Raw genomic sequence first — 15,493 nt, forward strand, 5'->3', positions numbered from 1 at the left:
TCATATTATCGCCCGTCTATAATTAAATTATCAGCCTCTATGTTGTATCAGACACGAGATAGAGAATAAACATAACCATACAATTAATAGCACAAGTTATATAACAAATGATTTGGGTGGGAGAGCTGAATGGGGGGACATTGGGACACCTGTTCCTTCGAGTGCTGAGGTGAACCCCCAGCTCATTTCCATAGCCCAGTACATGTATTGTCTGCAGAGCTGTGGTACACTATCGTGCGATTGTTGCATAGGTTGGTACACCACAGCTCTGGGGTGAAATGTCCCCTAGGTACAAATCTAGGATCAGCTTCTCCTCCCCCAATCCTAAACTTAATAATTAGTGTGGAAAATGATACACTGACTCAGGATCAGCTTCTATGGGCAACTTCACCCTCCACCACAGCCATTTACTGTGGCTCACGCCTGTTTTGAATCCATCCACCTGCAGGTAAAGTAGCTCTGTACCACAAGAGTTCACCTGCTCTCCTGACCACCTCATTTGCCCCAAGGTTATTGGATCTCACTCATGGTCTTCTCTGTTGCTAGGCATATTTCTACCACATTTCTACAACACTTTAGTTTGAATACACAATCAAGAATATCATTGAATCATTGTGTCACTCCTAAGGTATCAGAGATCTTTGTGTTTGTGTCCGTAGAATTGTGTTCAAAGTTGAAAATTGTCTGGAGCTGTAAGATTTTCTGTGGATTCTCCAACAGCAACTTATGATATGACATGACAATACATCAACATAAGTGTTTAACTATGCAAATGAGTCTGTATATATAAAATCTGTTGCAGCTGGTGAAGAGGTGCCATCGATGGGTTTGAGGAAACAAAGCTTTGCTCTAAACAGTTCTTCAGCCAGAGGATCGAAACGGTCAAGAACTTGCAGCTTGCTGTTTTTTTTGCAGCCAAGGATTTTTCCAAAATGGAGGTAAATATCTTTCATTCTAATGCCTTTTGTGACAATTGGGGGTTTTAAGTTACTTAAGTTGTGTGTCTGTGTGTTGTGCTTCAATGCATTACTGTAATTGGTCAAAACATGTGTTCGGTGTCTTTTGAGGTAAATTAAGTTGTGAATTCATAAAGTACTTCATGGTGTTATACACTAAACTATCAAACATACACTAAACAATGGACCGTATATATCTAATATATCATTTGACCTTTGAAACTAACAGTGAATTTTTTTAAATTACTATTTCAGTCTCAACGATGGTCGGTCCGTTCCCACCAGGTTCTGTTCATCATCTGCTGCATGATGGTACAGGGTAGGTACAGCTTGTTCACGGGGAAAGAAAAAGTATTTAAGTAAACCTAAAATATTATATTTGAGTAATAGTTTATTTTCATTTATTCTTTAGTGTTATGTTCACTTTATGATATTACTCGGGGTATCTGATACCTTAACGATTAAGTTCATAGCATAATTTAATTTAATTTATGCTAAGTTTGCGGTCAATTAATTTCACTATCATATGAAAAAGTAGCAAGGTCTTCATCATTCAAACAAGACTCTAATAATGATATCTACAATACGCAAGAACCCCATTAGTTGGTCAAATGAAAGACTTTTCACTGAAGATGTTGAGATATTTGACCTCATTAAACAGATTCTCTTATCCAGAGCAACATACAGTAGTGAGTGAATACATTCTCATCCTGGTCCTCCGTGGGAATTGAACCCACAACTCTGGCATTGCAACTGCCATGTTCTACTAACTGAGGAACACAGGACCATATCAAAATCTCAATATAAAGCAGCATGGTTACCATTGTTTCCCCAGCGCCATGCCTGAGGTGTAAGATAGTGGTGAACTGCACCAACCCCAACACCATATCCCTTCTGGCCGCCCTGGAGAACGTCATGAAGTTGTACTCCATACGACCTGTCATGAACCTCTCAACCCCCACCAACATCAGCATGTACTTCACTCTCTACGGCATCCTGGGTGTGGTAAGGAGTAGTAGGACAGCATCCCTTTCAACTAGTTCACCTGAGGAGACATACCATTAAATCCATCAATGTATTTGACATGTGCTATATAGTTCTGAATGTTCCTCCACATCATGTTTTGTAGATCTATTGAAAATGTGGCTTTATTGCCTTTACTTTGTATCCTACAACAAAAAGTAATTATCTTCTCAGGAAGAAAAAGCACAACTGTTGAACACATACATTTGGCTGGTGAAGGTGAGCGTATTATTTAATTATTTTTGCAAATATATGTACACAGTGTATGGGAGTCATTATTGCACTTTGGTTTCTCATTCTCCTACAGAACATTACTTCATGTTACATATTTGTTAGGGCACACAACATCCATTCACCAATATGTACTGGATAGCAATAGTGATATATATTTGGTTAAAACTAAAAATTATATTGTATCTTTGACTGTAGAACAATCCTAAACATCATATTATAATTTTGAATGCTGCTTACAAACATATTGTATTGTTGCTAATGTGTTGTTTCAGGAATGGGAGAATGAATTTTTCAGCTGGGACCCAGTCCAATGCGGCTCTACCAATATTTCTCTCCCCAGGGAAAGGTTCTGGTCACCAGATGTGGTAATCAATGAATTGTGAGTTAAACATCTCTATAGTCTATATAGATACGATATACTTATTTTTTTGATGGAACATTGAATTTGGTCTTACTGCTATTAGCCCATAGAAACACATTGAATAACATATTCATACATGGAAAAACACATAGTCAAAAAATGATGAAAAGGAAGTTTGTTTTAAAGTGTCTGTCCTATATCTGAGAGATAAAAGAAAGATCAGGCAATGTATAATTTTTTTGACCCACATTTAAACTCTTTTTTTGGAACTAAAACTGATTCATATCCACTGAACAAAAATATAAACGCAACATGCAACAATTTCAATGATTTTACTGAGTTACAGTTCATATGAGGAAATCATAAATTCATTAGACCCTAATCTATGGATTTCACATGATTGAGAATACAGATATGTATATATTGATTACAGATACCTTTAAAAAAAACATACAAAATGGGCCTCAGGATCTCGTTGCGGTACTTTTCTGCATTCAAATTGACAATTGATCAAATTAAATTGTGTTCGTTGTCCGTAGCTTATGCCTGCGCATACCATAACCCCACCGTCACCATAGGGCACTCTGTTCACAATGTTCACAATGTTGACATCAGGAAACCACTCCCCCTCTGCGCTTGTGTGGCCGGTTGGATGTACTGCCAAATTCTCTAAAACGACGTTGGAGGCAGCTTCTGGTAGAGAAATTATCGTTAGATTCTCTGCCAACAGCTCTGGTGGACATTCCTGCAGTCAGCATGCCAATTGCACGCTCCCTCAAAACTTGAGACAAAACTGCACATTTTACAGCTGCCCTTTATTGTCCCCAGTACAAGGTGCACCTGTATAATAATCATGCTGTATAACCAGCTTCTTGATATGCCACATGTGTCAGGTGGATGGATTACCTAGTCAAAGGATAAATGCTCTCGTGCCCAGGCTCTGTCGCAGCCGGCCGCGACCGGGAGGTCCATGGGGCGACGCACAATTGGCCTAGCGTCGTCCGGGTTACGGAGGGTTTGGCCGGTAGGGATATCCTTGTCTCATCGCGCACCAGCGACTCCTGTGGCGGGCCGGGCGCAGTGCGTGCTAACCAAGGTGGCCAGGTGCACGGTGTTTCCTCCGACACATTGGTGCAGCTGGCTTCCGGGTTGGAGGCGCGCTGTGTTAAGAAGCAGTGCAGCTTGGTTGGGTTGTGTTTCGGAGGACGCATGGCTTTCGACCATCGTCTCTCCCGAGCCCGTACGGGAGTTGTAGCGATGAGACAAGATAGTAATTACTAGCAATTGGATACCATGAAATTGGGGAGAAAAGGGGGTAAAATTAAAAAGAAGAAAAAAAAATTTAAAGGATAAATGCTCACTAACAGGGATGTAAACAACTTTCTGCAAAGCTGTCAAGGCAAAGGGTGGCTACTACTAATATATTTTTTATTTATTTTTTTATTTCACCTTTATTTAACCATGTAGGCTAGTTGAGAACAAGTTCTCATTTACAACTGCGACCTGGCCAAGATAAAGCAAAGCAGTGCGACACAAACAACAACACGGAATAACATGGAATAAACAAACATACAGTCAATAATACAACAGAATAAGTCTATATTCAATGTGTGCAAATGAGGTAGGACAAGGGAGGTAGGCAATAAATAGGCCATAGTGGCGAAATAATTAAGATCAGGAATTGGCTTTGGGGGTTACCAGTGAAATATACTTGCTGGAGTGCGTGCTACGGGTGGGTGCTGCTATGGTGACCAGTGAGCTGAGATAAGGCGGGGCTTTACCTAGCAAAGACTTATAGATTACCTGGAGCCATTGGGTTTGGCGACGAATATGAAGTGAGGGCCAACCAATGAGAGCATACAGGTCGCAGTGGTGGGTAGTATATAGGGCTTTGGTGACAAAACGGATGGCACTGTGATAGACTGCATCCAATTTGCTGAGTAGGGTGTTGGAGACTATTTTGTAAATGACATCGCCGAAGTCAAGGATTGGTAGGATAGTCAGTTTTACAAGGGTATGTTTGGCAGCATGAGTGAAGGATGCTTTGTTGCGAAATAGCGAAATAGGAAGCCGATTATAGATTTAATATTGGATTGGAGATGCTTAATGTGAGTCTGGAAGGAGAGTTTATAGTCTAACCAGACACCTGAAGAGCATGCATTTAGTTTTACTTGCATTTAAGAGCAGTTGGAGCCCACAGAAGGAGAGTTATATGGCATTGAAGCTCGTCTGGAGGTTAGTTTACACAGTGTCCAAAGAAGGGTCAGAAGTATACAGAATGGTGTCGTCTGCGTAGAGGTGGATCAGAGAATCACCAGCAGCAAGATCGACATCAATGATGTATACAGAGAAAACTGTCAGCCCGAGAATTGAACTCTGTGGCACCCCCATAGAGACTTCCAGAGGTCCGGACAACAGGCCCTCCGATTTGACACACTGAACTCTGTCTGAGAAGTAGTTGGTGAACCAGGCGAGGCAGTCATTTGAGAAACCAAGGCTGTTGAGTCTGCCGATAAGAATGTGGTGATTGACAGAGTCGAAAGCCTTGGCCAGGTCGATGAAGACGGCTGCACAGTACTGTCTTTTATCGATGGCGGTTATGGTATCGTTTAGGACCTTGAGAGTGGCTGAGGTGCACCCATGACCAGCTCGGAAACCAGATTGCATAGTGGAGAAGGTACGGTGGGATTCGAAATGGTCGGTGATCTGTTTGTTAACTTGGCTTTCGAAGACCTTAGAAAGGCAGGGTATGATAGATATAGGTCTATAGCAGTTTGGGTCTAGAGTGTCTCCCCCTTTGTAGAGGGGGATGACCGCGGCAGCTTTCCAATCTTTGGGGATCTCAGACGATACGAAAGAGAGGTTGAACAGGCTAGAAATAGGGGTTGCAACAATTTCGGCAGATAATTTTAGAAAGAGAGGGTCCATACTGTCTTTCAGATCATCAGCTATCTGGATTTGGGTAAAGGAGAAATGGGGAAGGCTTGGGTAAGTTGCTGTAGGGGGCGCAGGGCTGTTGACCGGGGTAGGGGTAGCCAGGTGGAAAGCATGGCCAGCCGTAGAAAAATGCTCATTGAAATTTTCAATTATCATAGATGTAACGGTGGTGACCGTGTTTCCTAGCCTCAGTGCAGTGGGCAGCTCAGAGGAGGTGCTCTTTTTCTCCATGGACTTTACAGTATCCCAGAACTGTTTGGAGTTTGTGCTACAGGATGCAAATTTCTGTTTGAAAAAGCTAGCTTTTGCTTTCCTAATTGCCTGTGTATATTGGTTCCCACCTTCCCTGAAAAGTTGCATATCGCGGGGGCTATTCGATGCTAATGCAGTATGCCACAGGATGTTTTTGTGCTGGTCAAGTGCATTCAGGTCTGGAGTGAACCTAGGGCTATATCTGTTCCTGGTTCTACATTTTTCGAATGGGGCGTGCTTATTTAAGATGGTGAGGAAAGCACTTTTAAAGAACAACTAGGCATCCTCTACTGACGGAATGAGGTCAATATCCTTCCAGGATACCCGGGCCAGGTCGATTAGAAAGGCCTGTTCGCTGGAGTGTTTTAGGGAGCGTTTGACAGTGATGAGGAGTGGTCATTTGACCGCAGACCCATTACGGACGCAGGCAATGAGGCAGTGATCGCTGAGATCCTGGTTGAAGACAGCAGAGGTGTATTTGGAGGGCAGGTTGGTTGGGATGATATCTATGAGGGTGCCCGTGTTTACGGATTTGGGGTTGTACCTAGTAGGTTCATTGATCATTTGTGTGAGATTGAGGGCATCAAGCTTAGATTGTAGGATGGCCGGGGTGTTAAAACCTCATTAGGGTATGTGGGACGGTAGCGTCCCACCTTGTCAACAGCCAGTGAAACTGCAGGGCGCCAAATTCAAAACAACAGAAATCCCATAATTTAAATTCCTCAAACATACAAGTATTTTACACCATTTTAAAGATACACTTGTTGTAAATCCAGCCAAAGTGTCCGATTTCAAAAAGGTTTTACGACGAAAGCACACCAAACGATTATGTTAGGTTAGAGCCAAGTCACAGAAAAAGACAGCCATTTTTCCAGCCAAAGAGAGGAGTAACAAAAAGCAGAATTAAATTAATCACTAACCTTTGATGATCTTCATCAGATGACACTCATAGGACTTCATGTTACACAATACATGTATGTTTAGTTCAGTAAAGTTCATATTTATATCCAAAAATCTGAGTTTAGGCGGGACGCTACTGTCTCACTTGGCAAAAAGACAGAGAAAATGCAGAGCGCCAAATTCAAATGAATTACTATAACAATTACTATAAAAATCTAACTTTCATTAAATGACACATGAAAGATACCCAATTAAAGCTACACTGGTTGTGAATCCAGCCAACATGTCAGAATTCAAATAGGCTTTTCGGCGAAAGCAAACGATGCTATTATCTGAGGATAGCACCATTGTAAACAAAGAGAGAAAAGCATATTTCAACCCTGCAGGCGCGACACAAAACGCAGCAATAAAAATATAATGCATGCCTTACCTTTGACAAGCTTCTGTTGTTGGCACTCCAATATGTCCCATAAACATCACAAATGGTCCTTTTGTTCGATTAATTCCGTTGATATATATCCAAAATGTCAATTTATTTGGCGCGTTTGATCCAGAAAAACACCGGTTCCAAATTGTGAAACGTGACTACAAAATATCTCAAAGGTTACCTGGAAACTTTGCCAAAAAATGTCAAACTACTTTTGTAATACAACTTTAGGTCTTTTTTTACGTAAATAATTGATCAAATTGAAGACGGGATGATCTGTGTTCAATACAGGATTAAAACCAACTGTAGCTAGCTTTCTGGTCATGCGCTTCTAACAAGCTGGACACTTCGAGTGACCCTCCTTCAAGATGGCCGTACTTCTTCATTACACAAAGGAATAACCTCAACCAATTTCTAAAGACTGTTGACATCCAGTGGAAGCAGTAGGAACTGCAAGAAGGTCCCTTAGACATCTGGTTTCCCAATGAAATCTCATTGAAAAGAGAGTGACCTCAAAAACAAAAAACATCTGGGTTTCGCCTGCTAAATAAGTTCTGTTATACTCACAGACATGATTCAAACAGTTTTAGAAACTTCAGAGTGTTTTCTATCTAAATCTACAAATAATATGCATGTCTTATCTTCTGGGGATGAGTAGCTGGCAGTTTAATTTGGGCATGCTTTTCATCCAAAATTCCGAATGCTGCCCCCTACCCAAGAGAAGTTAAAGTATGTCCCAGTTTAGGTCACCTAACAGCACAAGCTCTGAAGATAGATGGGGGGCAATCAATTCACATATGGTGTCCAGGGCACAGCTGGGGGCAGAAGGTGGTCTATAGCAAGCGGCAACGTTGAGAGACTTGTTTCTGGAAAGGTGGATTTTTAAAAGTAGAAGTACCCTTTGGCGGTTCTATCTTGTCAGAAAAATGTTATAGTTAGGGATGAAAATGTCAGGGTTTTTGGTGGTCTTCCTAAGCCAGGATTCAGACACGGCTAGGACATCCGGGTTGGTAGAGTGTGCTAAGGCAGTGAATAAAACAAACTTAGGGAGGAGGCTTCTAATGTTAACATGCATGAAACAAAGCACTGCAATTACTCAGACGCCATTCATTTGGCTCTACTACTACCAAACGTTGAGTTCTCTATATTTCTAGCATTACTATTGTTTCAGAGTACTTCATGATTTACCGAAGCATATAAAATAGCCCTTGCAAAAAATTATATATACAGTATATAGCTTAAACAGACAAGTTTTGGAGGGGAAGGATATCCTTACAAACATTTTAATTCTGTCCCTTTTTATTGCACTTGTAACTGATTCAGTCACTATTTAAAAAAATAAAACATGTGATTTATATCATGACCATGGTTTGAAGTTGTCCCCCTATTTCACCCTGTTTTACAGTATGGACGAAAACAGAGCTCCCGTCATCCCTTATGTGTACATTAAGCACACTGGTAAAGTGCGAGACGCCGAACCTGTCAGAGTGGTTAGCTCCTGTAACCTGGACATCTACACCTTCCCCTTTGACGTCCAGAACTGCACCTTCACCTTCAACTCCTACATCCACCGCGGTAAGACGTCAACGCAACCATGATTTAGGACTTCTTTGAACATAAGGATCCTATGCCAAACCCCTCGCTCCTTCTCTCCCAAAAAAACATCCTGACTCCCTCTTGTGATCTGAAACGATAGGTATGAAGCAGGGTTGTCCACTGAGTCCCTTGAAGTATTTGATATATTACTCGGTGTCAACCAAGGGATCTGTTTGCTATTAGGCCCAAGTTTACCATCCCCTCAGTACAGATCATGTTCTGCTTCCATATAGATTCAGCACATTCATCCCAGGATGACCCATTCCTTTATCTCCCCTGCAGTGTCGGACATAAGGATTATCTTAGGGAAGAAGGTGGAGGACATCCTGAAACGCTCCATTAGTGTGTTGTCCACCGAAGGGGAGTGGGAGCTGATGGACATCAAATCCAGGAGGTTAAATTTATCAGCCCTCGATCAGGGAGAAAGCAACCCCTATGATGAGCTCTACTTCCACGTACGAACCCAAAGCACTGCAATTTCTCAGACGCCATTAGTTTGGCTCTACTACTACAGAACGTTGAGTTCTCTATATTTCTAGCATTACTTTTGTTTCAGAGAGTACTTCCTGTTTCACACATAGGATGCTAACCCAGCTAATTATGGCTTTGTCATGTCTGAAATGGGAATATATTGCATAACACCAAATCACCCTTGAAGGTTGTCATTGACCGTTGTGTCTCTGAACTGTAGATTGTCCTGAGGCGCAGAGCAACCCTCTATGTGGTGAACCTCCTGATCCCCAGCTTCTTTCTCATCACTGTGGATCTCTTCAGCTTCCTGCTGCCTCCCCAAAACGTGGACCGCTCCTCCTTCAAGATGAGCCTTATTTTTGGCTACTCCGTCTTCCTGCTCATCGTGAATGACCTGCTGCCAGTCACAGGAAGCACCATACCATTGATAAGTGAGTATGAGAGCCTCCCAGGTGGCGCAGTGGTCTAAGGCACTGCATCGCAGCGGCTGTGACCGGGAGGTCCATGGGGCGACGCAGAGCGTTGTCCGGGTTAGGGAGGGTTTGGCTGGCTGGCAGGGATATCCTTCTCTCATCATGCACTAGTGACTCCTGTGGCAGGCCGGGTGCAGTGCAGGTGTATGGTGTTTCCTACGGCACATTGGTGAGGCTGGCTTCTGGGTTGGATGTGCATTGTGTCAAGAAGCAGTGCGGCTAGGTTGGGTTGTGTTTCAGAGGATGCATAGCTCTCGACCTTAGCCTCTCCTGAGTCTGTGTGGGAGGTGCAGTGATGAGACAAGACTGTAACTATTACAAATTGGATACCGTGAAAAGGGGGTCAAAAAAAGATAAGTGAGTATGAAAACATGTGTACTGGAAACACCATTTTTGTCGTAAGTCGTAGATGTTCACTTTGTGTTATTTAATTAGCTGGTTAGGGGAAGTGTCTTTTTTTTAAGTCCACTTCCTTTGTCCTCCTAAGAGTGGCTGAATATTTTCCTCTCTTCACCTCCCTCCTCCTCCTGCCCATGCAGATGTGTTTTTCGCTATCTGCTTGGCTCTGATGGTGGCCAGCCTGCTGGAGACTATTCTCATCACCAACCTCCTGGTCGGCTCCAGTAACTTCCACCCAGTGCCTGGCTGGGTCCGGGTGCTCGTCCTTCACTTCATGGCCACCCTCGTCTGGCTGCCTCATAAATCAAGAGAGGACAAGATCATCCTCAATCCAGTTTCAGGAGGTACCCCTGATCTGATCCTTCCATGGAGTTACAATTACACAGACTTTCAGGCAATTAGCAGATCCTTGTCTTGTCTTGTCCCAACCCAAAGCAATATTGTGAAACATTCAATTATAGGCCTGAACAGTAACATAAATGCAGGTATCACCCTGAGAAATGTTTGCAGCCATTTGATTAGACAGTATTGTACTATCCAGGTACATTAATAATTTCCGTCTTTAGGAGGTACATTCAAAATGTCTCCTTTCTCCCTTCCTTCCCTCTTTTCTCTAACAAACAGACTTGAAAGTCTGCCCTCTAGTGTCGGTGGAGAGACAGGTTCAAACAGGAGAACCAGCTGAGATGTGGGCAGAGGCAGGCGATCCAGCCCTGGCGGAGCTGAGGAATCTGGGCAATGACCTGCAGTCCATCCGCCTCCATATGGTCCAGCATGTGGACGGGAACCAGATCTCCCAGGACTGGATGCAGGTGGGCTACATCCTCGACCGGCTGCTGTTTGGCGTCTACTGCATCTTCATCACCTTCAGCTTCATCGTCATCCTCAGCATCTGGAGTAATTCGTACAACCAGTGATGTAATAAATAAAAAATTGGTGGTTAAACGCCATTCGTTGTGAAATAAGTAACGCTCCCTATATTTTCTTAGCATTTTTCCAGTATAGGTGGCTAAATGTTTGGGTTAAAATACAAAATGTGTGGAAATAGTGCTTACCCTCCACTACACCACCGCGTACAAGACTTAAGAGTCTACCATGTTGTCAACTGCTGTTTAGATTAAAAACAATTACCTTAAAATTACCATAACTCTAACAATCGTTTGTTTGATCTTCTGGCTGCACTGAGTAGGTATGTTGACTTATATTTTACTATATTAGAGGAAATATATTTTTATTTGTCAAATAAACATACTGTCACGAAAACCACTGTTTCATTACTAACAACAATTCATTGGGGTTATCTGAGACGTTTTCTGAATTGTAATGTTGATGGTGGATCAATGATGATGATGATGAAGATCTGTCACGCAAGACATGGATCAATGACACGTAAAGTAGGGGATCATCGAAAAACCACATCCTTGTTTGATTAGAGTGTCGACATACAGGAAGTTATTATGTTGTATTTTATTAGGATCCCCATTTGCTGTTACAAAAGCAGCAGCTACTCTTCCTGGGGTCCACACAAAACATGAAACATGACAAAACACAGAACATTAATAGACATGAACAGCTCAAGGACAGAACTACATGCATTTAAAATGGCACACATAGACTACATTTCAATACATACACACAATATCTAAGTCATGATAGGGGATAGGCGTTGTGCCATGAGGTGTTGCTTTACCTGTTTTTGAAAACAGGTTTGCTGTTCATTTGAGCAATATGAGATGGAAGTGAGTTTCAGGCAATAATGGCTCTATATAATTTGTACACTTTCTTGATTTTGTTCTGAATTTGGGGACTGTGAAAAGACCCCTGGTGGCATGTCTGGTGGGGTAAGTGTGTGTGTCAAAGCTGTGTAAGTTGAGTATGGAAACCATTTGGAATTTGCAGCATATGAATGTTTCTTCTAAAAAGAGAAAGTGATGCAGTCAGTCTCTCCTCAACTCTTAGCCAAGAGAGACTGGCATGCATAGCATTTATATCAGCCCTCTGATTACAATGAAGAGCAAGACGTGCCGCTCTGTTCTGGGCCAGCTGCAGCTTAACTAGGTCTTTCTTTGCAGCACTTGACCACATGATTGGACAATAATCAAGACAAAACTAGAGTCTGCAGGACTGTTTGAAATGTGGTGTCAAAAAGCAGAGCATCTCTTTATTATGGACATACCTCTCCCCATCTTATATTTCTCTCACTAACTTTAAACATCAGCTATCTGAGCAGCTAACTGATCGCTGCAGCTTTACATAGCCCATCTGTAAATAGCCCATCCAATCTACCTACCTCATCCCCATTTTCTATTTTATTATTTACTTTTCTGCTCTTTTGCCGATGACACAACAATGGTAGGCCTGATCACCGACAACAATGAGACAGACTATAGGGAGAAGGGTTAAAAACCTGGTCTTGTGGTGCCAGGACAACAACCTCTCCCTCAATGTGATCAAGACAAATTGTGGACTACATTAAAAGGAGGACCGAGCACTCCCCTTCTCATCGAAAGGGCTGTAGTAGAACAGGTTGAGAGCTTCAAGTTCCTTGGTGTCCACATCACCAACAAACTATCATATTCTGAACACACTAAGACAGTCGTGAAGAGGCACGACAAAGCCTATTCCCCCTCAGGAGACTGAAAAGATTTGGCATGGGTCTTCAGATCCTCAAAAGATTCTACAGCTGCACCATCGAGAGCATCCTGACTGGTTGCATCACTGCCTGGTATGGCAGCTGCTTGGCCTCAAGGCAGTACATAGACCGCAAGGCACTACAGAGAGTAATGAGTACGGCCTAGTACATCACGGGGACCAAGCTTCTTGCCATCCAGGACCTCTATACCAGGCAGTGTCAGAGGAAGGCCCTAAAAATTGTCAAAGACTCCAGCCACCCTAGTCATAGACTTTTCTCTCTGCTACCGTACGGCAAGCGGTACCAGATCGCCAAGTAGAGGACCAAAAGGAATCTTAACAGATTCTACCCCCAAGCTATAAGACTCCTGAACAGCTAATCAAATGGCTACCCAGACCCCTCTTTTACGCTGTTGCTACTCTCTGTTTATAATCTATGCATAGTCACTTTAACTCTACCTACATGTACAGTACATATTACCTCGACTAATGTATAATGTATAATGTTTTGTTCAGTGTAAACAGAAAGGTGTTAATCTGTCAAGGTTCTTTTAAGTAAAAATGTCCCTCTAAAAATACCTTATTACAAAAGTGAATTACTAATTTTAGAGGAATTGAATGTTATTATATTACTGAGAATGATACATTTTGGCAAATAGGTGTGTAGCCTGCAGCATTAGCTGAATGGTGAGGTTTTACCAACTTGAAACAATATAGTATACTATGTTGCATGATACAAGTTGTCATTTTTGGATGTTGCCAATGTCCCTTATGAATAACCTTAGCCATATTATTATTATTGACAGTGGTGTAAAGTACTTATGTAAAAATACTTTAAAGTACTACTTAAGAGTTTTAGTAGGTATATGCACTTTCTTTTAATATTTATATTTTTGCCAACTTTTACTTTGACTTATTACTAAAGAAAATAATGTACTTTTTCTTCATACATTTTCCCTGACACCCAAAAGTACATTTTGACAGGAAAATGGTCCAATTCACACACTTGTCAAGACAACATCCCTGGTCATCCCTACTGCCTCTGATCTGGAGGACTCAATAAACACATATACAAAACGTGTAAATTCGGCCTGAGTGTTGGAGTGTACCCCTGGCTATCCATAAATAAATCAAAACAAGAAAATGGTGCTGTCTGGTTTGCTTAATATGAGGAATTTGAAATGATATATCATTTTAGATTTGAGCAATTCCATGTACTTTGATTCTGACGTATATTTGAAAACAAATACTTTTAAACATTTACTCAAGTAGAATTTTACTGGGGGATCCCATTTTACTCATATTCTTTACTTTTACTTCATATGAAAATGAGTACTTTTTTCAACACTGCTTGTTGATTAGGTTCCATTGATACTAAAGCTCTTAATACTGTGCATGTGCTCTTCTTACCCTTGTCTTTCCTACCCTCTCTCTTTCTTTCTCTCTCTCTTTATCTCTCATTATTTCTTTCTCTCTTTCTTTCTCTCTTTATCTCCCCTCTTCCTTTGCTCTCCATACCTCTCTCTCTCTCTCCATCCATCTTTCCTTAAGTCATGAAATAATTCCAGGACTCATATTATCGCCCGTCTATAATTAAATTATCAGCCTCTATGTTGTATCAGACACGAGATAGAGAATAAACATAACCATACAATTCATAGCACAAGTTATATAACAAATTATTTGGGTGGGAGAGCTGAATGGGGGGACATTGGGACACCTGTTCCTTCGTGTGCTGAGGTGAACCCCCAGCTCATTTCCATAGCCCAGTACGTGTATTGTCTGCAGAGCTGTGGTACACTATCGTGCGATTGTTGCATAGGTTGGTACACCACAGCTCTGGGGTGAAATGTCCCCTAGGTACAGATCTAGAATCCGCTTCTCCTCCCCCAATCCTAAACTTAATAATTAGTGTGGAAAATGATACACTGACTCAGGATCAGCTTCTATGGGCAACTTCACCCTCCACCACAGCCATTTACTGTGGCTCACGCCTGTTTTGTATCCAACCACCTGCAGGTAAAGTAGCTCTGTACCACAAGAGTTCACCTGCTCTACTGACCACCTCATTTGCTCCAAGGTTTATGGATCTCACTCATGGTCTTCTCTGTTGCTAGGCATATTGTTTTTTTGTTTTTTACAAGTCCTATGTTTAGTTTATTGTAGAATCAAGAAATCACTAAATCTTTGTGTCACTTCTAAGGTATCAGAGATCTTTGTGTCCGTAGATTTGTGTTCAAAGTTGAAAATAGTCTGGAGCTGTAAGATTTTCTGTGGATTTTCCAACAGCAACTTATGATATGACAATACATCAACATAAGTGTTTAACTATGCAAATTAGTCTGTATATATAAAATGTGTTGCAGCTGGTGAAGAGATGCCATCGTTATGGGAGTAAGGTAACAAAGCTTTGCTCTAGATAGTTCTTCAGCCAAACTGTAGGATTGAAACGGTCAACAGTAGTTTGCAAAAACTTGCAGCTTGCTGTTTGATGGCAGCCAACGATTTTTCCAAAACGGGGGTAAATATCTTTCATTCTAATGCCTTTCGTTACATATGGGGGATGTACCTTACACATGTTTTGTGCATGTCTGTTGTGCTTCAATGCATTACTGTAATTTCTCAAAACGTTTGTTAAGTGTCATTTGAGGTTAATTAAGTTGTGAATTCATAAAGTAATTCATGGTGTTATACACATTGTGTTAATTATCAAACATACACTAAACAATGGACCGTATATATCTAATATATCATTTGACCTTTGAACCTAACAGTGAATTTTTTTAAATGACTATTTCAGTCTCAACGATGGTCGGTCCGTTCCCACCAGGTT

General features: G+C 41.6%; 1 pseudogene; it reads left to right on the plus strand.

The window, feature by feature from the left end:
* Positions 1–1,850: 1,850 nt before the first annotated feature.
* Positions 1,851–11,166, plus strand: LOC139540518 (5-hydroxytryptamine receptor 3A-like; annotated as a pseudogene).
* Positions 11,167–15,493: the final 4,327 nt, after the last annotated feature.

Source organism: Salvelinus alpinus, chromosome 15, assembly GCF_045679555.1.
Source record: "Salvelinus alpinus chromosome 15, SLU_Salpinus.1, whole genome shotgun sequence".
Lineage (NCBI taxonomy): Eukaryota > Metazoa > Chordata > Actinopteri > Salmoniformes > Salmonidae > Salvelinus > Salvelinus alpinus.